This window comes from Polypterus senegalus, chromosome 1, assembly GCF_016835505.1.
Source record: "Polypterus senegalus isolate Bchr_013 chromosome 1, ASM1683550v1, whole genome shotgun sequence".
NCBI classification, from domain to species: Eukaryota; Metazoa; Chordata; class Cladistia; order Polypteriformes; family Polypteridae; genus Polypterus; species Polypterus senegalus.
The window spans coordinates 80183717-80205236 of NC_053154.1; positions in this window are offsets into that span (position 1 = coordinate 80183717).

The window sequence follows — 21520 nt, forward strand, 5'->3', positions numbered from 1 at the left end:
ATTGCTATTAAAGGTTGGATTCTGATTGGTAAGATTTATGACCAGAGGACATGGAAACATGGTCAATAAAAGGTATGTAACTTCAGCAATTAAAGTTAGCAAAACTGTAAACAAGCAGAATTTAAAGTCAAAAACAATTATATCAAAGAAAAACATTAGGCAGCATATAGTGGAGCAATGTAGCAAAAGCCAATAAAAACAGTAATTAATAGGCTGAGACTACAAAATGCCACTCTGAATCCATGAGAGACTTAATGACTAAGCCAAGAGTGAAGGTCGAGATTCTGTTTACACATACAGTATCAACTGATAAGAAAAATGGCTTCAGGTAACTGACAGATAACCGTGTAAAGCATTATAATGGTATACTGTGTTTTTAAATAGTAAAATAAGGTGTACAGTACTGCATATATACTGTAAGTGATCTTTGAAAACAGAAACAGTTCAGGCAACCGACTACCATAGAAAATGATTCTAGCAGTTTAATGAATGTCATATTTCAGCCAGGATTTTCCCACTAGCTGAGGTACAAAAGCTGTTATGTTTATTTTGTTCATATTCCAAGTTAACAATATTATTATTTAATTTCTTTATGTCCAGGTGTATCCTGTTGAGTTCTGTGTGTGATATAGGTGGTTCTCCAAAGGTTGTGCCACCTGCCAATCATTGTTAAGGGACTGCCCTCAACCCTATAAAGGCGGGGACAACCCATAGTCACTTGCTGTTCATTGAATATGCGCATGATGGTGGTGTGATATTGACTTTGTATTCTGGATTTGTGATTGGGACTTGTTTGCCTTGGATTGCCATTGTCTTTTCAGGTATTCCATACTATATTTTCTGTGCTCTTCAAAGCTTTACTGCTTAACCTTCACATTCAGGAATAAAGAACTTCATCTACATCCTAAATCAACTGAAACTTTAATAACATCAAACTGTTTCTACTAAATGGGTTGCCTAGGTAAAATGTAGGTACATACTATATGTATTTATTTATATATAAATATATATTAATTAGATCTGGTTGTTCTTTTGTCAACCTTAATGTATAAATGTAGAAATATTTTAATTAGAAAATCTTTTTCTGATAAGAGTAAAGGTGGTTACATTTTGTTTAGTAATATCTGGTTGACTTTATATTTAGTATACTTACATTTATTAGAAATTATCATAGTACCAATTAATGATAATAATCCAAGTAAATGTGGTATATCTGCTTTTGTTAATCTGTGGAAAGCACCTTGAGTTCCATGTAAATGTATGATAAGGTGCTATATAAATAAAGTTATTATTATCATCATCATCATTATTAACAGAACCTTTTCTTAAAATAAATATTTTATTTATAAAGATTCTACATTTGTTGTGAACTTCAGTACTTCTCAAACAGAAAGTCCCAAAATACTTCCAAAAATGCACACTAGAGGTTAAAACCATCAAACCCAGCTGTCTTTATAAATAAAAAAAATATTCTTCACAAAAATGCACTGCAACAACAAGAAGCTCTGAGGAGCACAAAAGGCAAAAAAGAATTGCCTGAAAAGGCAATCTAAGGCAAACAAGTCCAAATCACAAATCCAAGAATAGTCAAAATACTATTCAAACAAACTGCAAGGAACTGTGGGTTGGCCCCGCATTTATAGGGCAGATGGCGCTCTCTTGCGTGGATGGTCAGGTGGCCCTGCCTCGTGGGGGACCACTCATAAAACATAACACATACTGTGTAACAAAGGCATGAATGGGTAGAGATAAAAAGCAAAATTAACATAAACAAGGGAATCACAATTAAACCATATTAAACAATTAAACCATAAAATAAAAATAAAAATAGCACTTGAACTCCATACAACAACATTGCCCTTTGTGTGACTAGCCAGGTTTTTGCTAGTATTTCCCACTCTAATGGGCATTTAGTGTATTTTTGGGATTTTCATGTTTAGAAACTCTCTAGGTCATAACAACAAGGTGTGGGAACTGCAGAACAAAAGTTGGAAGGAGAGACTTTCAAGAAACTACTGTGAGCAGAGTGGGACTTAATCAGATTTTGCTTTGTCACCCTGGATTATTGTGAGTTTTGCTGGAAGATTCAGAATGCTTTCCCAGCGAATCATCAAAAGGAACGAGCAATAAATCAGAAGCCAAAAAGCCAGTGGAATACCCATTGACCAAAACAAAAAATGGAAATGGAGAGCTGTAAATTGGAAATGAAAAGGGAGTTTAAAAAACACAAGAACTGATCAGCACCTAACTGCATGATTTTCTAATTTGAACTGACTACAAATAAAGGAATAAAGGCTTGTTTTATCCACCACGTTGCTGGCACAATGGCATTTAACGCCAGAGGTAATTAGCTTGACCCCTGGGTTGACCCGTGAAACGCAAAAGATTCCACCAATTGGGGAATGCGATGCACTGAAGCACCATTGTAACCATGAGTCAAAAATGGATCATTTAACATGCATTCTGTTACATGACATGTAAACTCCAAAAAACCAAACCTAAAAAAAAAATACCTTTAAAAACCTCATAGATGCATTTGATGTATAGACTAACAGATATATTTACTCAAGCACACCCCAAATTGCCAGATGTTTTTTCAAGCGAAAAATTTCAAATTAAGTACCACTGGTAATACTTCTGCCATTAGCAGTTTAATTTAAGTCACCGTCCACAGGAGCTTAAAACTTTCATTGACATCTGTAGGGAGAAGGCAGAAAGACAGAGAGATACTCTGCCACTTGCAGTTAGGTAGTCAGAGGCCTAAGGTGCTCAGACAACCAAAGTAGAAGCACTCGTCCTTCTGACGCAGAGGTCCTGGGTTTATGGCTAGTCTCTCCATAAGATGGAAAAAAGAGACGTCCAATACCCTGTGAGATTCCTTACAGGTAACAACATAACTGATAATGTTAAGTTGACTAATGCTAAACTCACTACACATTAGACATTTTAGCAAGCCTCTGCACTGATATATTAGGTTAAAATAGGCCAAGGCAGAGTAGACAGATATTCAGTAATTTAGAAGAGTAGCAGAAATAAATCAACCAACCTACTTAGGGAAAACAAAGGAACACAAGAACTCTTAGTAGCACAGAATGTTATTACATTTTACCAGAATCAAAAAGATGAAAACAGAGTTGTCTAAACTAAGAAAAGTAAACAACAAAATGTGTTTCTTTTTACATATATATTTATTAATACACAGTTGTTTAACTGATTAAGCAATGATGGTCTTTTATGAGGCCATTACCCTAATAATCTCAGAATTTGATGCCAAAAGCACCATGATGTCGTCATGAGTTGAGAAGCTGCAAAGGAAACATATTATTAGCAGTGAAACACAGTGCGATGGTGAAAACAAAACTACGAAAGCGTTCCTGCAGATGAGATAACCTGATGCTTCAGTAAAGTGGAGTCACAGTCTCCCTGTTTTCAATCATAACTCTATTTTGAAGTAATGCTTTGTCACACTTGAGTCACAGATTTGCACAGAAACAGAGGAGGTTGTAGAGACAGGAACTTTATTCAAACACTACAAACAAACATATGTCACTTTCAAAAGTTTAAAAATGCTTCTTGACAGGAGAGACAGTTTCATCAAACAATATCACAATGTCCAATAGATACAATGTTCATTAAACTGGTCTTCTGCTGACTTATTGGTATAAGTGAATCTTTCTTTTTTGATTAAACAGTAGTAAGTAGTAGTAAGTTGATTGCTCCAGATCAGCTGCCTTAGTGTATCTGTGATAATATTATTCAGGTTGTGCCTTAGGAGACGTGTGCGGCTCTTTAAAAATGTAAAATGTAATTCTTTAGATATCTATTGGCTATTTGTTACAATAGTTATTAAGTGAGTCTTGGGATATTGGACTATCAGAACTACGGAAAAAATGTTACCTTGACATATGTTGTTATCCAAAACGGAACGAAAAGGCATTTCATCAAACATGTGTTAATGTTATTAGGGGCTCAAGCTATTTAAAGTGTTAGTTACTATCATAGATTTATGAAATCAAATAATCCACAGAAAGCTAATGGGGTGGTAAAAGGCTACATTTGCAGTATTGTTCCTTATTGGTTTTGTTTTCTTGTTAGTACTGTTGTGGATTTTGTCTTTCTATTTTTTCATTTAAACTGATTAAACTATGGAATCTGAATGTATACTACCTGCTTTGATTTGAAATATTGATGTTTATTAACAGTTGTGATTTTGCATTTGTAGAAAAAGACTGGTAATTCTTTTGTGCTGCTATTCTATTACAGACAAATGAAGTTTTATTCCAGGGTTAGAAAGTCCGTGACATTCTTTTATCATATATATGAATCTGTAAAGAAGAATATGCACACTACAGCAGGGAAGGCTGAGAAGAAAAGACACTATGATAACAGTCTATGTACACGTTTTAATGAGGCACTTGAACAGCAGTTAGCAGAAGCGATATGCTTGAGCACATTCATTGAAGGGCAGATATATCTCTGAACCAAAAACCTCAATGTCATAAATATTCTTAACTATGCATCAGGAGACAGCCTTGAATTTCCCTCTCCGACTTTGAATTGGAAATTCGACAGGACACAAGGGCAAGTAATAAGGATGGGAAGACGAAGATAAGTCTGAACTCTAGCAGTAGTCAAAACAGGGAATCTTAATACATGAAACCAAATCAAAGTCAAAATAAGAAAGCTATTTTGAAAAGTGCAAGAGAAAACTCTTTAGATTTTATTTTTATTTGTTTAAAAATAACAAACGCCACAATGCCAATCTAAAAAGCATCTTGTTTTATGATGTCACAGACCACGATTTTTGGGAAGTATGTTGTTAGTGATGGATATTAGTATTATATCAATTGTTGGTTGAAATAAGCCAACTGGTGATGAAAATTAACAAAATAATAATAGTACATTTAAATTTTAAAAAGCCAAAGTCCAAATGAAGAATCAAAACAAAAATATCGACAAATTATAGTTCCATAAAACAATTAACAAAGCTCAGAAAAAAATGTGATTTTTTTCCCAAAACAAAAGTACCAAAGAGAACAGAAACTTGACATTCAGTAGATGAAACATGGCTAGCAAACAAATATTTATGGCATCTTCATAACTTGGTAAGAGAAAAGTCAAGAAGATGCAGACAAACCTATGATTGACTCATGATGCTGTTCTTTCATTAAAAAAGGACATTTGCAATACAAATTTATTCGAGCACTGTAACAAAATAGATGAGATATCAAAATGAAGGGTTGGTGTACCAGCTTGATAACCATGTTTTATGATGGTGGATTTGAAAAAGAGAAAGAAAAGAGCATACGCTGGTGCTAAATAAAGGGTTCTGCTTTGAAAAAACAAAAAGTGCAGTAAGTGGCTTCTGACTCTGAGATCCGTTGCCATCAATCATGGGATCTTAATAAACCGGTTCTTCTGCTAGCCTTCAGATCTTTATAGTGGACTCCAAGAAGGAGTAGGACTTCGTGAGCAAACAGAAGTGATGTTAGCTGTCCTTCAGTCAATATCCCTATTAAATGTGGGTGTAAAAGGAGAGGTTGTTAGTGATAGCGCCCCCTCTCCACTCAGTGTGGTATTGCTCATCTCAATGGAACCCTAAAGATACTGACTAAGAGATTGTGTGTGACAATATACAGTATTTCCATTATGTATCTTAAAAGTCAGGAAATGGTTTTGGATAGGATGTTATTTGACCACATGACATACATATGCATATCCCTTTGCTCATTAATATTTGCCACAATTAAGTTGAGGGTGATATGGCTAGCTCTTGGACTTGTTCATTATGAGATTCTTGGCTTAAATTACATTTAAACGCAACTGTGGCTAAGTTTGAGTAACACAAAGATTAGCCTCCAAGGCAAAGAATATGTGCTAAAGAGCAGCTGTCGGAGTAATGGGCTCCGGTGTGTGGAAAATTAATCAACCAATGGGCAATCAGCCAGAAGCACAATGCATACAACTCTGTTGTTCACAACCAAAAAGTGTGGTTTTCTCCAGGCTATTCAATGTATCCCCCGCCACATGGGATGCACAAACCAGTGTGCTTCTTCATGCCAGTCCCAAGCCTGGATAAATTGGCAGGGTTACAACAGCAAGGACATCCGGTATAAAATTTTTCCAAATCAATAAGCGGTCAACAATACAAATTTCCATACCGGATCGGTCGAGCCCCAGGTTAACAATGACCTCCACTATTACTGTTAGCCAACAGGGTGCTGGTGGAAATTGGGTTACTGTTGGCTGAAGAAGAACAAGAAGAGGGGGGAGACGTGTCCGGAGGCAGGAGAAGAGGAGGAAAGTAAAGAGAGTGGAACTGAGGGTAGGAACTTTGAATGTTGGCAGTATGACTAGTAAGGGGAAAGAGTTAGCAAATATGATGGAGAGAAGAAAGGATGATATATTGTGCATGCAAGAGACTAAATGGAAGGGGAGTGAGGCCAGATGGATTGGAGGTGGATTCAAATTGTTCTAACATGGTGTGGATGGGAGGAGAAATGGGGTAGGAGTTATTCTGAAGGAACAGTATGTCAAGAGTGTTTTGGAGGTGAAAAGAGTGCCTGGCAGAGTAATGATTATGAAGCTGGAAACTGGAGGTGTGATGATGAATGTTGTTAGTGCACATGCCCCGCAGGTTGGGTGTGCAATGGGTGAGAAAGAAAATTTTTGGAGTGAGTTGGATGAAGTGATGAACAGTGTACCCAAGGGGCAGAAAGTGGTGATTAGAATGGATTTCAATGGGCATGTTGGTGAAGGGAACACTGGAGACGAGGAGGTGATGGGTAGGTGTGGCATCAAGGAGAGGAATGAAGAAGGATAGTGTATTTTACCAAAAGGATGGACATGGCTGTGGTGAATATGTACAGTATTTTAAAAAGAGGGAGAACATAGGGTTGTGTACAACAATAGAGGAAAATGCACACAGGTAGATTACATCCTATGCAGAAGAGTTGATCTGAAGAAGATTGAAGACTGCAAAGTGGTGGCAGGGGAAAGTGTAGTTAATCAGCATTGGATGGTGGTCTGTAGGATAACGTTGGAGATCAAGAAAAGGAAGAGAGTGAGGGCAGAGCCAAGGATCAAATGGTAGAAGCTGAAAAAGGAAGTCTGCAAAATTGAGTTTAGGGAGGAGGTGGGACAGGCACTGGGTGGCAGTGAAGAGTTACCAGACAGCTGGGAGACTACAGCAGATGTAGTAAGAGTGGCAGCAAGAAGAGTATTTGGCATGACATCTGGATAGAGGAAGGAGGAAAAGGAAACCTGGTGGTGGAATGAGGAAATACAGGAGAGTATACTGTACAGAGCTAGAGGATGGCAAAGAAGAAGTGGGATGGTCAGAGAGATGCAGAAAGTAGACAAGAGTATAAGGAGATAAGGCACAGAGTGAAGAGAGAGGTGGCGAAGGCTAAAGAAAAGGCTTATGATGAGTTGTATGAGAGTTTGGACACTAAGGAGGGAGAAAAGGACCTGTACTGATTGGCTAGACAGAGGGACCGAGCTGGGAAAGATGTGCAGCAGGTTAGGGTGATAAAGGATATAGATGGAAACGTACTCACAAGCGAGGAGAGTGTGTTGAGCAGATGAAAAGAGTAATTTTGAGAGGTTGATGAATAAAGAGAACGAGAGAGAGAAGAAGTTGGATGATGTGGAGATAGTGAATCAGAAAGTGCAATGGATTAGCAAGGAGGAAGTAAGGACAGCTATGAAGAGGATGAAAAATTGAAAGGCTGTTGGTCCAGATGACATACCTATGGGAGCATGGAGGTGTCTAGGAGAGATGGCAGTGCAGTTTTTAACCAGATTGTTTAATGGAATCTTGGAAAGAGAGAAGATGCCTGAGGAGTTTTCACATAATCATATATTACAATAGCTCTTAACCAATGTCCCATCAACAACTTGCCACTAACTCCTCTTCTGACATAAACCTTTCTACACTGTGTTGATTTACGAAGAGCTACCTACTGTCCAACATTAATAAATCTATTTCACATATATCACTTCAACTTACTTCTCTGGAAATAAAGAAAAATAAATCTATTTGAATTGTACTAAAGCTTTGAGGGCAAACAAAATGGTTTGAGGGGCTCAGAACCTCTGAGGGAAAACCAACAGGCAGTCCAGGGTGGTTCTCATTATCTAATATGCCAGCTGTTGGCAAAAGGAACATATGGTTCATATCATGAGTCCAGCTGAAACAGTGAAATGCCAGTATGGCCCTAAAATCTGGAAAGAATTCTTTCACAGATGAATTAAAGGGAGGGGGCTATAAACAGTTTGAAATGTTTTCTTAAACATCACTCCATTAGCATTAACTGACAATGATGAATATTTCTTTATTGCAGAAATGTAACTATCACAGAGAAAGTGGATTGGGAACTATTATTAGATGGCAAGTACTGACAGTTGCCTGAACTCAGTTATTAAGAAGCCAACAACAGATGAAGTGGTAAATAACAACGCAAAAGAAACTTCAGGCTATTAAGAAAAACAGTCTATGAGTGTAATGGCTAAGTGGCTGCCTGCAGATATGATTTCAAAAAACCTTTGCACCTCAATCACCACTTTCTGACATGGGCTGTGTGGCTATGACATGAGTTCTAAAGGTGATGTATGTACCTTTGCCATTTTATTTTTTGATTGATAAGGGTGATAGGACTTGATTTAGGCAATGATAAGGTCATCTATTTTTGGCCACCAGTACTGGCTCCAAAAGTCTCTCTTTTCCTTGGGACTCTCATGTGCTTGGGCCACTATAGCTATCTCAATTTAACTGACACAACTATTTGATCCTAACCTTTGAAAACAAACTCATCTTTGACAAATAGGTTACACCTGCTTACAGAATGAGGCAAAAACACACAGAGGAGACTAGTTTGATATATACCATCTTGTCTGAATGAGATCCTGTAAAGCAGTCAGCTCTGGGCATAATGCAGAATCAGCTGCAAAATCTGCAGCAGTTGCTTCCTTTGTGACTGATGAGAGTAGGTAGGCAAAGTCTGGCCCTAAGTCATATGGTGTATCAGGACTAAATAAGAGGAAGTGAAATGAGCAATATGCTACTTAAATTCTCAGCCCCATGTTTGAGGCAGTAACTCATACATGGAGAAAGTTCCACAGATTACGAGATTTCAGAAGGTTTGTGTGACAATCATGGTTTACCTAGTAAAGGCATCCATAGATTCAAAGTTAAGTAAGCAGCACAGTTAAGGAAAAACAGCCATCTTCAATGAAATTAGCAAGTACCTCAACCTCTTTTGAAATGAGAGTGGTGGATAAGACTGAAGAGTAAGCTTTGTGTTGCTCTTGATGCTCAATAATAATATTAGAAGCCAATGTTCAGTTAGGGGGCAGCAGCTTGCATGATAAAGTATCAGACACCGTGATAGGTTTAGGTTTAAAGAAGGGCATTTAATTTAAGTATTTGAATGAAAGGTTCATAAACATTGAAGACAATGTAAAAGTGCCCAAATATGTTCTACATAATCTGCTGGGTACAATGGATACAGCACAAGGAGTCACAGAAGAAATATTAACAGGCATCATTTGTTTCCAAATATTTTTATGATGTTGCACATACTTGCCGTTTCTGCAATAGCAGTCCTTTGGTCTTGTTCTTGTGTAGCACAATGACACACACATACATATGCAAAATGTTCAGGTTGTCCACAGCTTTTCTACATGGCTGATAAGGTAAGACATTTAGGAGCATTTGTAAGATATGTAATGAACACAGAAAAAAAAAAAACATGTGCAAGTCATCCTGGAATTGACAGTATTGCTGGGTATCGTGTCATGTAGATGATGCAATCTTTTGGACTTTTAAAGCCAAGCAAGAATCAGCAAAAATCTCCAACTGAATCTCAGCAGCCTCCCTTTACCAAGTGAGTGTTCTTGTCCAAATTGATCCAGACACATGAGCAAACAGATTTTTCTGCTTAGTGGTCCCCAAACATTTCATCAGCTTTATCTTTGAACTTTTTTAGGCATAAGCAAGTACAAATAATGTAGAAATGTACTGAGGTAGAGCTTCATCCAGTCACTGAGGGTTTACTATGAAGTTTGGCACTCAACAACCGCAATATACTTGTGCAGGAAATGCACCTTCCACCTCAGTGTTTGTGTTGCTTGAGGTTGGTAATGTGTAGAATGTGTAATGTGTAGAAAGATTTGTGCCCCCTCAGTTCCATCCAGTTGTCCTCACTGGTACCAGTAGCTCGCATTCTAAAAGTTCCACCCATGTATCAAACAGAGGGTAAGTTCTACTGAGTAAGAAAGAAAAGCCGCCAACAGTTTGACAGAAGATACATCCATCCTCAGGAAAAGGACTGCTCATTTCTACTTCGTAGTATCGCCTCAGTTTATTTAAAAAAACACATGGATTTGTTGTGTTCTTTATTATAACAAGTCTCAACCAAGTTGTTATTCAACACCACAGCACTAGCTTCTTCACAGCAGCACCCATCCTTCATATGTTCATTTCAGCAGTGCCACCTACTGCCCAACATTAATAACTCTCTTTAACGTCTTTATCGTGCTTGATAAACATTTTCAAGACAGGCCTTGTTTTTTGATAAAGACACACAGACGTAGCCAACACTGAATAAAATGTTTCTCCTTTTGTTTTTCAACATTCATTATATTCAGTTTCCCATTTGTGTAATAATTACTTTACAAATAAATCCAATACTGGCTAATTTTGGGATCTATAAAGTTAAACTGAGTAATAACAAAATGTGTTCTTTATAAAACTACATTATATGTGATGAACAGGAAACATCTTGAAAAAAGTGTCAAGATATCACAACAAAGCAGTTACTCAGCATTAAACTATGGGCTGGAAGACTGGCTGATAGTCAAAAGTAAAAGAAAGTGAAAATGAGGCAATAATGTGAAGAGAGTTAGCCGGTGTGTTGTGTATGACGTGAAGTAAACTATCTAGCTATACAAAGCTTAAAGATTTATTTAATAATACTCTGTTTGACTTTTTTTAAAACCTATAATAATCCCTATAGCCCTGGAAACCCCTTCTACCATCCCATATGCACAAAAAACATTTTGCAAGTCATGTGGAGATGTTGCTGTCCCACCTTCTATTTTTTGCTTCTGGGATTCTTACTCCATAGAATCCCCTTTGTCATTTCATTTGTCATTTCAGATCAGATAAGATGAAGCCAGTAAAAGAGAACTACCAGTGGTTAACTAGTAAAACTGTATTGCCTTTTATGGAAAATTACAGCTTTCTACTGAAATCAGAATTATAGAGAAATACACAAGATGGAAATGCAAAGTCTGTTTAACGTCAGCAGTGCAGCATGAAACTTTAAAGCAGAAGTGTGCAGCCACTCAAGGAGTTATGTAAGAGAGACACATTACTATCTACTGCAGTGTTTCTCAACTCTTTAGGTTTTGTGACCCACTTTTTCCCATGTAATTCTTGTGGACGCTAGGTGGCTCATTGCCCCTTTAAACCCAACAGACAAACATGCAGGACCTTAGGTAAAATTACCAAGAAGATATTTTCATTATTTTCTTCTTTAACAGTGCCTTTCAAGCATCACAGCCACAATACACAGGCAAATACATCAATCACAATACACACTATTCTTGTCTCCTTTCTCCTCCACACCTCCCAGCTAGCATTGTCCACCTCCTCCCACCTCAGGCTCTCTGCTGGTTTCCCAACAGTCCTTTAAATAGTCCTTGACCCTGAAGTGCTTCTGTTCTTCCTCCCATGTAACTTGCTAGCACTTCTGGGTCAGATGGAGAGCCCAAGTTCTTTAATCAACTGGGAAGTACTTTGGGGCTTCCGTCCTCGTGACTTCCTACTACTTCCGGGCTATAAGGGAAGCATGACTCCCCAGATCCTTTCACAGCACCCCCTGGCAGCACCCATGGCATCCAACTGGGCTGAGAAACCAAACTCCAAGTCCCAGGATACCCTGTGGGAATCTGGGGCACTGTTACACTCCAGGAGGGCAGCCATCTGGTGTTTTGGGGGAAGCAGTGTCCAAAAATCGTTGCCTTCCCCCATCCTTCCATTACAGGGGCATACCGGCAGGGCAGAGCTGCCAGGCATCTCTCACAGTGTCTTCACAATCCACCAGGAGGTGGAATGAAGCAAGGTTGTCAGAGCATGGTCGAGAAATTCTGGTCCCCCCTTGGTGAATATAGTGTGTGATGGGGAGGCGTCTGGGGGCTCCATTGTTATCTTCACAGCAGCGACACACTGAATGACCCACTGTGACCCACTAAAATTATAAACAATAGAAACTGAGGTCACTATAGTGGTTGAGAAACACTGATCTACAGTATATCTAGTGTAAGGTACACAATATGATTTTATAAGAGTAAGTATTTATGTGTGTAATGAAATTGATTAATCAAAACTGAAACATAATCAAAATGAAAATAAAATTACAAAATGTGTGTAAAATTGCATAAAGCATTAGAAACTTCAAGAAGTCTAAACGAAGGAAGAACCACACTTGTAAACTGAAGGAAGCCTTAGTCAGTATCAGTAATAAGCCCCATAATTTTTGTTTCTTGTTTTCCAATGCTGCTGTCATGATCTCCAACAAATTATGTTTTTTTTAGCATTTAGAACTGGTGTCTTTTCCTGGTCTTTTACAAATCATTTTTATTTACATTTCATGTCTGTTTGTGTCTCACTTGTTGACATGGGCGTCTGTTTCGCTTCATGCCTGACAGTGCACATTCATCCATTTTGGATGCCAGTGGACAATGCCTGATCTTTACTTAAAAATAAAGTCTCACAAAAGAACAAAACATGTTTAAAAAAAATAATTCACATTTTTGTTTTAAGGTATACTCTTCATTACAATTCTTATTTTTAGATATTGGTTCTGCCAGAAAATTAAAAAACAGCATTCTTCTCTTGTCAGAAGGATATTCTCATCAGTCACAGCTAACACCAGATTTTTTTGCTTTTCTTTCTAAACACTGTAATTCAACCTTGGATCTTCCCTTTGTTTAAATAAGAAGACACAAAAACCCACACACTTTTATACAACATGGCACCTGTGAAGTTATGTGTTATCAGCACTCTATTAGTCGTAATGGAGTGGCACCCATCCAATAATGTCATTTGTGGCCAATGCTCTAAGTCAGCGTTTCTCAACCTTTAAGTATTTGCGACCCCAATTTTAATCGCGCCCCTCCTAACATTTTTTTGAAATGTAGATGCATATTTTGTTATACCTACTTAACTTTGATCGACAATTTATCTAACTCTATATTTATTGTTCTAGTACTGTATCAGAATGTAGTTTAAGTTAATTTGTTTTAGTTTCAACAAATGTTGTTTTCATATTTTTGATTCTTGTTTTCTATTCTTCACATCTTTGCGTCCCCCTCCCCTTTTTGTTACTTCGCGCCCCCCTAGGGGGGCCCACCCCACAGGTTGAGAACCACTGCTCTAAGTACAGAAAAGTAAACAATCTAAAATAAAGGCACAGAAAACAATCAAACAACACAAAACTTGGTATTAACAACAAAAAAACATACTAGTACTTAACATACTTAATTTTTGTGAGCAGTGTATATTGTGGCAGTTGGCTGGGGGCTTATGCCCAGCCAGGATGCCTGGAAGGACTGGGAGAGGGATTATACCTTCCCTGGGCCACAAGAAGGCAGCCACCCTGGTCTGTATGGGGGCCACGGGAACTGAGCACGGAACCTCAACCCTAAAGGAGCCCGTGGCCACCACCAGGGGGCGCCCGGAGGATTGAGGAGCCCTGGATGTCAGCACTTCCACCACACCCAGAAGTGCTGCCAGAAGGAATACCAGGAACACCCGGAATGCTTCAGGGTGCTAATGCGGCACTTCATCATCAGAGGACCTCAAGGTGGATTTAAAAGATTAAAAGATCATTAACCGGAGTCAGGAGGAAGAAGACAAAGCTCAGAGAAGAGGAATAGAGGTGGTGGAAGAAGAACCGGAAAGAGGCCCAGACTTTGAAAGGGTGTTTGGTGCAGGGGCATTGTGTTGTGTGCAGGACTTTAAAAATAAACATGTGTTGGTGTCCAGGCTGGTTTACCACAATATATATTGTATTTACCAAACTTAGTTTTCTAATTTTTATATTGTTCCCAAAACACAGAACTTGGGAAGTAACACGTCATTTAATTAGCCCAGGAGTCCAATTAAGAACAGAAGCTGGTTGGGACAAAAACCTGCAGCCACAGGATCGAGGTTGGAAAACACTGGCTTAGACAATACAATATGTTGATATGAGTGTGGTTTATAAACAAAAATAAATAAATTCAGTAAACATATAATTAGAAATGTGGTGCAATATAGCTGAATACATGAAAAATGTACTGAGCGCAAGATAGCAGCAGTATGAGGTTTTCTTTGAAGAAAAGGGTCAGAAAAGGGCCACACAGTGTCAAAGCCAAAATAAGAAGCAAAACTGAATCCAAAAATAGACAAGAGTCAAAACCAAAATAATAATAATAATAATAATAATCAGAGAGGATAACTAACCACAAAATCAAGTGTCAAACAGGTCTTTTGGAAGCCGTAAACTCAGATAGGGACATGGATGACCTTTGAAAACCTGTCAAATAATTAACACGGGTCATGACCTCAGAGGACACACCCCTAACAACACCGGTGCTGCCCTAACAACTGGAAGTAGTGATTGTAAATAACCAAGATGGCCCTGGAAACCGCAGAAAATAATTCATAACAACAAAAGTAAATCATAACTTTAAAAAAACTAATGGAAGATTCGGGATCTAAGGCACAGGAATAAGTGCTCAGCTTTGTAAATGGAGGAGAAAAATGAATACAAAGTTAATAATGGACCCATTTATAACACTATTAAAACAGGATTCAGAATTCAGCCACTGGTTGAGGCTCAAAACCGTGTTCATATCTGAATGATGAGAGTGGGAGACTTCTCATAATTTCCTTTTTATCCCCAATAGCCATTCTATTATTTTTGTTCCACCTTAGTAGTTACTTGCTTGTTGCACATACTTCCCCTTGTATTCCACTTTCTGTCTGTTGTGAATCTTAGTTTTGTCCTCCAAAGATTCATATTTATGTTTCAATGATTATTTAATTGACTGTTCTTATTAATATTTACTTTTTCGACAGTAATTTACTCATCTGACCATTTTGTGATGTCATTGCTATTTTAATTGACTTGCAGCACAGTTACCACCATGTTATTTACAGAAACAGGTCCCATTTGCTTGTTATGCATCCTCAATGTTTAAAAAAAATGACATCATGAATTTTTCACTTTGAAAATGGCTGATCCTTTATCCTGTATACAAGCTTTGGATTTAATAATTAAGTTCCCTATAAACTTCTCACAAATATACATTACATAGGGAATGAACAAAGAGAGAGACTAAGATTTTAGGCATTTTGGCTATTGATGTTCCATGTATTATTTTAGGTTTGATTTCAGCCTATATTTCTGATGACAGTCCCTCATAAATTCCCTCAGAACATCACTTGCTGGCTTTTTTAGCCATTGTCTTTGGCAGAACATTCCTATGGTCACAATACTATCATGGTGACGTGTCTAATCCCTGCCATTGCCTATTTTTGCATCACAGAAGCAATGTGTGGTTACTAAATCTGAAAAAAATATGAAGATCCCTCAAGGCTGTTTCTAAAAATGACATGAACTGATATTGTAAATTGTTCCCCAGACATCCGTTAAAGTGCCATCAATTTTGCTGATACAACATAAAATGTGAAGTTGTGTATCTTTAGCCACAGCCAAAGTACAGCAGTGGTGCCAGGAATTGTCTGATAATGAATGAGGGATTCTTCAGTTGTGTCTTAAATTACACTATAAATAGGAAAAGAGTATAACAGGCTTACTTCTCCTCATATTAAACTGTAAGTCTTGGGCCTTTGCGTGATGTCTTGGCACTTAGAATGCTTCAGGCAGAGTTGTGAATACTTCCTGCATGCTTGTACTTCAAGTTCAACTTTACATTCATGTGTACACAGTACTGCCATTACAGCAATAATATATGTGTCCAAAAACACATACAGTATTTGTTCAGTAACCTTACAGCCTTGAAAAAGAAACTCTTTCTGAATTGACTGGGGCAAGTGTGAATGAACCTGTGTCTGTTGGCAGATGGAAGAAGTGAGAATAGCAACTGTGCAGAATGGCTGACATCCTCAATAGTACGGTTTGCCTTTCTAAAGTACTGTGTGTTATATGTGTCCTGAAGAGAAGGCTGATGGTTGTTAGCAATGCCAACACCAAGATGTAATTTAGCTAATAAGAAAGGACTCCAGAGCATACCGCACTCTTAAAGATCCTGGTTCTGTAATGGCACTTTGTAGTTCTTCACTGGGTAGTGGGGTTCTTTGAAGCAACTATAGCTTGACAAAACACCATTTAATTCTTGGCAGGTTTCTTTGAATTTGAAGTTGGTTATTGTACTTTGAAAAACTTCCTAATTAGCAGAAAAAAAATGAAATTTTTAAGATACTAGAGGGCTTCGCTCTCTGCTACCTTTGCTCACTCCCCACGTGTCTGTGCTATAAGCCAACCACTTTGCTACACTGCCACTCGCGTTGTGAAGAGGGGGGCTGAACGCACCCCAAGGAGACGTAATCAGTGATAAATTAAACAGTGATAAATTGGGTAACACATAGTTTTTTTTTTACCTCCTCTTTGCTCGATCAGCTGCTGGCTTGCTGCTGCTGCCGTGACGCGTGATCTGCATTTCGCGCTGCGCACTTCTGTCATATCACCTATGTCCATATATTTGGCCTCTTTTCTCTTTTACTTTTTCATCAATATCACATTGAATTTTGATTCAGTGTTTGGAATTACATCATTACAACGCAATGTATAACTGCCCGTGAGTGAATATCATTTCTTTGTCTCTCCAATTAATGTGTGTGACATAACCACGCAGGACTTTTCCAAACTCTTTGCATAAGCTCTTGACTTACGGGGCTTCCAGCCCTGGGCGTGGTTACATCACTTGGCACAAAGACTCGTCTCGTGGGACAGGAAAGTGTCTCTGAGACAATCACGTCTCATCTCCCTCAATATTTTTTTTATAATAGACAGATGTTAGACCACCTAGCAGGACACTAAAAAATGAAGAAAACCTGAACTTAACCTGGGCGATTGTATGTAGCAAAAGACATTTTAAAATCATGACCCATGACTTCACAAGTCTGTCACCATCTATTCCTGGTTGTTTACTATAAGGAGCCAGTTACATATTTAAATAAATTAAGGTTCTTTCTGGGGCTATTCATGTGGTCTTTGGGTACCAAAAATTGTTCCTCTCTGGCAGCTTCTTATTTTAAGAGTGTGGTAGAACTTTGTGAGAACTGATGGAGAAATCTGACCTTTACTGAGGCATCTGATGAAGCAAAGACATTGAGCAGCCTTCTAGAGAATAGCTGACATGTATTGTGCCCACTTCAGTTCATCAGTAATGACCACACCAAGAAGTTTAAAGCTGCTTACCCTTTCAACAGCTTCCTCTCTGATGTACGTGGTCTACTTTCAGCTCCCTTATTTTTATTTCAACATCAAATGAAATCTTGGGAAAATAAAGAAAACAGTTATTTTTTTAGAAAAAAAAACAATAAAAGGCTTAGAAAAGGGAATGCACTCTAGCAACAGGGCAAATGAGAAAATAGTCTCCTCATCTCAAGTTAAAATGAGCAAAACCACCATTAAAATACATAAACAAACAAGTTTACAAACAGAATGCTTCCTTTGATTTTAATATCCATCCATCCATTATCCAATCCGCTATATCCTAACTACAGGGTCATGGGGGTCTGCTGAAGCCAATCCCAGCCAACACAGGAAACAAACACTGGGCAGGGCGCCAGCCCACCGCAGGGCACACACACACACACACGCCCACACACCAAGCACACACTAGGAACAATTTAGGATCGCCAATGCACCTAACCTGCATTTGTTTGGATTGTAGGAGGAAATCAGAGTACCCGGAGAAAATCCACACAAACACGGGGCATTTTAATACCATTACAGTCAACCCTCGTTTATCGCGGTTAATCCGTTCCAGACTGCCTCGATAAATGAATTTCCGCGAAGCAGGATTCTTTATTTATAAATTGAATTTTTTCGCAGTTAGAGCATAGAAAACCTGTTTACGACCTTCTAAATACATTTTCTATTATTAGAGCCCTTTAGACATGAAATAACACCCTTTAGTCAAATTTTTAAACTGTGCTCCATGACAAGACAGAGATGACAGTTTCGTCTCACAATTAAAAGAATACAAACATATATTCCTCTTCAAAGGAGTGCGTCAGGATCAGAGAATGTCAGAGAGAGAGAGCGAGTAAAGCAAACAATCAAAAATCAATACGGGCTGTTTGGGCTTTCAAGTATGCGAAGCACCGCACGGGAAGCATATTGTATATCATTGAGGAGTTTTATTTAATATGTAATACATGCTCTGATTGGGTAGCTTACATTTAAAATCTGCGATAGAGTGAAGCCGCGAAAGTCAAAGCGCGATATAGCGAGGGATCACTGTAATGGTATTTGTGTCCTTTTTTGTGATGATGACTGACTTATAAGGCGATTTAGATGTCCTACAGCCATCCCCTTGGTGTTGTATACTAAATTGGAGCTTGTGTTTGATTACCTGTGGAAGAGATGGAGTATTAGGCTGGAATGGGAGAACCAGCAAGATGTAGGTCTACTCCTGTATTGATTAAGGATCCTGTCCACAATAGGAGAAGGATGTCCTCTATGAAAGAAGAAACTCCTCATTCTGAGTGCTTCATTATAGAAGTCAACCTCATCACCGCAGAAGCGATATAGTGTAAGGAACTGTGAAGAAGGTTGAGAGTTTTTAGTTTTTATTAGTTGAGAGTTTAACTGTGTGAGTCAATTGGCTTGTAATATGCATAAGTACCAGAAAGTTGTTAGAAAGACTGAAATCTGGAAATAGCAGAGCTGTGATGAAAAAGTCAACTGTAAACCTAAGAGATGGACAGAAACTAGTAAAATCATGAATTAACACATGTATCTGGATCAGGAGCAAGAGGCAATACCAACACAATCATCAATATATCTATTGTGCATGTTCGGTAAAAAGCCCAGGTAGGAAGAAAAGAAACGCTCTTCCAATCAGTTGACAAAGATGTTGGCATAAAAGATGCAAATAGCAAAAATCCATTCAGTCAGCCCATCACTACAATATCATTTTCATCAACAATTATTTTTATTAGATTTAGAGGGTTTTGTGCAATGGTTACCTGACAGCTCCAGTGTCAAGGGGTTCTAAAATCTAAACTGTCCCTATATGAGGGAGTATGCCTGGCAATGAACTGGTTCCCAGTGTTGAAAGAATAGACTTCCCAGGACCCTAAGCAGGATAAGTGAGTCAGAAAATGGATGGATCTTTCCTTATTTGTAAGAAATGTTTAGTTACAGTTACTTCAAATCTTGTAATCAACTTACAGGTTAGTCTTCTCTCACTTAGTATCTGTTGTGATATTTTATAAAGTGCTTATTGTCTTTGAATCCTTCAAAACTCATGGAGAATGTCTTATCTAATTAAAATCAGGGGAAAATAATAATTTTTGAACCGTCTAAAGCGTTTTCTAAATTTGATAAGAATTTAATAATACTGTATAATGGATAAATGGATGGATGTTCCAAAATAAACTCCAGCACCTGAGATTTTTGGTGTGTCGGTATCTACTGTATTATTAACTATTGATCACATAGTTCTCCGAAAATGAGGAGGTTGGGTGATATTAAACATAAAAGTATGGGATGTGGTACTCTTTGTATTCCTGAATTGAGACACGATGACTATAATGTCATTTATAAAGTCAAAAAATAAACAAAATAGATGAGTCGATAATTTAGATACAATACAACAATACATTAAACATTTCAATAAAGATACAAAATCATTTTCTTTGCATAAATGTTCATTCAGTTTCATGTTTTATTCTCCTGTTTATTCACTTTGCAAGACTTGCATTAAATATAATACAAGACTTGTGACCACATAATACATAATAGCAAATTCAGCTTCAGCACACACCAAATCAGTGAATCCATTTTGGTGTTTTCTCTGAACGATTATGAAAGGTTAACAGAGGCTCAGCTTGATACGGAAAGACATATTGAATAAACTCTAGCCACTGTCTGTTGCCTCAAATTTCTTTTTTTGCCATTTATTTTAGCTGATGCACTATGTGACTACTCAATGAATGTTTAGCTGATAAAAATGGAGTGATGATTTCCATGCAGCAATTTTTAGACAAGAGTTGAACAGTTCATTCGTGTTATGCTGCATATAGCATCTTGATTAAGTGACAGATTTTCCCAGAACATTAACAGTCTGAGAATGAGGAGCAGACTTATTATACTTTTAAATATTTGAAAAATAAAGCTTTTACAATAAAAATCAAACACACAAAGCTGAAGGAGCAGCCAGTGCTGAGCACCCAAATCCTCAAGCTGATTTTCTATGGCCGAGGCAGTATGATGGCACAGTGGTTAGCACACAACTCCAGTAGTCTGGTTTTCAATCCCGTGTCGGGTTGCTATCTGTGTGGCTTGTAATGTCTGCAGAGGTTTCTCTTCTGGTAATTTACATGCTGACAGTGAAGCAAAATAATTTAAGAGGGTTTCATAGTGCTGACTGTGTCAACAGAGGTTAAAATTAAGATGTGTACTGCACTGGAGAGGCCAGAGCTGCATACAGGTACATTCTGCTTATTTGAATAATGCTATAAAAAAAGAAACAAATGTGCAGCTATCAGATATAATCAGACTGTGGCGTAGCGGCTATAGGAAAAGATTGAAGTAGTTGAATGTTTTTAGTTTAGACCGTTAACAAAAAGATGATGCAAATGTTTTAAATGCAATGCCTATAAACAGTATAAATCCCCTTGTAAATGTTCACGTTTTGTTGTTATACAACACTGAATGACAGTGGATTTAATTTGGCTTTTCTGATACCGATCAACAGAAAATGACTCTTTAATGTCAAAGTGAAAACAGATTTCTGCAAATTGGTGTAAATGAATTACAAATATAAAACAGAATAACAGATCGCATGAGTATCACTTCCTTCTAGTTAGTATTTAGCAGATGCACCTTTGGCAACCATGACAGCCTTGGGTCTGTGTGCACATTTCTCTATCAGCGTTATACATCTGAACACTGCCATTTTTTTCTATTTCTTTGTAAAACTTTGCAAGTTCTGTCAGGATGCTTGGGAATTTTTCAAGTTCTTCAAGTACAGCCACAAATACACAATGGATTGGAATCTCTGCTCTGGCTCAGCCACATTAACATTATTGTTTTAGGCCATTCCAGTGTAGATTTGGCTGTATGCTTGGCATCATTGTCTTGCTGGAACACAAATTTTTGCCCACGGCATAGGTTTCCTTACAGACTGCACTGGGTTTTCCTTGTACAGTATTTTGCTGTATTCATTTTACCCTCACAAGCCTTCCAGGAAGCACTGCGGAGAGGTGCCT